This window comes from Euleptes europaea, chromosome 1, assembly GCF_029931775.1.
Source record: "Euleptes europaea isolate rEulEur1 chromosome 1, rEulEur1.hap1, whole genome shotgun sequence".
Taxonomy (NCBI): domain Eukaryota; kingdom Metazoa; phylum Chordata; class Lepidosauria; order Squamata; family Sphaerodactylidae; genus Euleptes; species Euleptes europaea.
The window spans coordinates 52649128-52651345 of NC_079312.1; the positions used below are offsets into that span (position 1 = coordinate 52649128).

The following is a 2218-nucleotide window of genomic DNA, read 5'->3' on the forward strand; positions in this document are numbered from 1 at the left end:
TCTCTACTTTCAAACCGGCTTACAATGGCCTTCCCTTCCTGTCCCCACAACAGACACCTTGAGGTATGTGGGGCTGAGAGAGTTCAGGGAAAACTGTGACTAGCTCAAGGTCACCCAGCTGGCTTCATGCGGAGGAGTGGGGAAACCAACCTGGTTCTCCACATTAGAGTCCATCGCTGTTAACCACTATACCACACTGGCTCTCATGCTTGGCTGATTGAGACAGAAGCAACAGATCAAGAAGGAATTGCATGTTGTGTGTGTGATGCATTTAAAGGATTTTTTAAAAAAGCAATTCAGCCACTGAGGCCATGATTTGAAAGGAGGGAGGGGGCGGGGGGCGAAGAAGCTTCTTAACCCTTTCCTCTGGCACCATTTTCCTGTAGGAACGTGTAGCTGGGAATTAACTAAATCAAGATTTGAGCCCTTTGTCTATTCGTAAATATCGGAAATGTTCTGAATACAAATAAAATTAATTCTGGCAACTGGGAGCAGACTACAGGGGAGAAGAGTAGAGGGAGCAGACCCTCCTGTCTAATAGTTATTCTGGTACCTTGCAGCCTAGTTTTCATTTCCTGGGCCGTAAAACATAGGAGGCAGTGAGGGGAGAGGATCTTCAGTTTCAAGAGATATGTGCATGATAGGGACACAGGAGCACTATCAGCCCAGTTGGAGTTTCGTGCTCATCATTTCCACCTTCTGCCTGTCATTGCTTCATTCCACTGGTGATGGATGCAAATCTCTGGGAATTTATCCCAACGAGATGAAGGTGGTAGGGTGGGGGAATTCCATCCAGAAATGACTAATTTAATTCTGGTATTCAAGAATCTGACTCATTTTTTGAAAGATAATGTACAAGCCCTAATCCAACTTTCAATTCAGGGGGAGTTGTATGTATCACATACACCCCAAGAAGCATAGACACCTGGGGCTCCTTACTAGGGTTCCAGCCTCCAGGTATTAGCTGGAGATCTCCCGGTATTACAACTGACCTCCAGCCGATAGAGATCAGTTCACCTGGAGAAAATGGCTGCTTTTGCAACTGGACTCTATGGCATTAACGTCCCTCCCCAAACCCCACCCTGCTCAGGCTCCGCCCCCCAAACCTCCCGCCACTAGTGAAGAGGGACCTGGCAACCTTCATTCTAGCGTATGGACTGTGCTATTGTAATAGCTTGTTTGCTTCTTATGGTTATTAGCATATTTTTGAGAATGGCAGTGTTACGGTCTATTTCAGAAAGGATGCCATTTCTGAGAGTATGGAAAATAATGCACTTGCCGCCTCCCTTCCTCTCCCAGACCAGACATTAGCACTCTGCAGGAGTGGAACACCTCCCTGAATTCTGGGGGCCAAGTGGAAATGGCTCATGCTTTCTGTTTTGTTCCCCCTCCCACATGCTGCGGGCTACATCCCTGCATGGCCAATCAACAGGAAGCAGAGTTTCCAGACATGTTTGTAGAAGTGAGGAGACTAAGGGGCCTATGGCAATATCAGCAAGATGTTTGGATAACATAATGGGTCAAGGCTAGAATGTAATCTCTCGTCTCACAACTGCTGCATCAAGAGGAAGAGCATATTATAAACAAGGAGAAGTGGTTCAGCTAGGGAATTTGACTTGCCTGGGTGTGCCCAGACGGAAACAGAGGAAAGGCCTGTGAACTCACGCCTGCTTCATGTACATAGTTTCTCCTTCTGGCACTATAGCTGATAAAGGAGAAGCATAATACCTTGTTGTTCAAAATATAGATACAGTAATAGGCAGCCATATTGGTCTGTGGGAAACAGATCTACAAAAAAAAACAGTAGTATATTACATTGTGTGGTGTCATGGATTATCTAGGATATGGGAACCCCTCACTCTGCCATGGAAACTTGCTGGGTGACTTGAGTAGAGACATAAAGTGGGGGAGAAGCCAGTGGCTCAGTGGTAGAGCATCTGCTTCACATGCAGAAGGTCCCAAGTTCAATCTCTGGCTTCTCCAGTTAAAGGGACTAGGCAAGTGAAAGACCTCTGCCTGAGACCCTGGAGAGCCACTGCCAATCCAAGTACGTAATATTGACTTTGATGGACCAAAGATCTGATTCAGGCAGTTTAAGGCAGCTTAATGTGTTCATGTGTTTGTGTGTCCCTCAAAGAGAATGGGCATGGAGTTAATAGTCATTTATTTGTTTAGTGTAAATATTCATCATATCTCTCCCTAATGGGGCCAAAGTTGT

The 2218-nt window shown here is 45.9% G+C and overlaps 1 non-coding gene across 1 annotated transcript; it reads left to right on the forward strand.

Annotated features, from left to right (window-relative positions):
- Positions 1–1907: 1907 nt before the first annotated feature.
- TRNAV-CAC (transfer RNA valine (anticodon CAC)) lies at positions 1908–1983 on the forward strand. Its single transcript has one exon. It is a non-coding gene; the product is annotated as a tRNA-Val (tRNA).
- Positions 1984–2218: the final 235 nt, after the last annotated feature.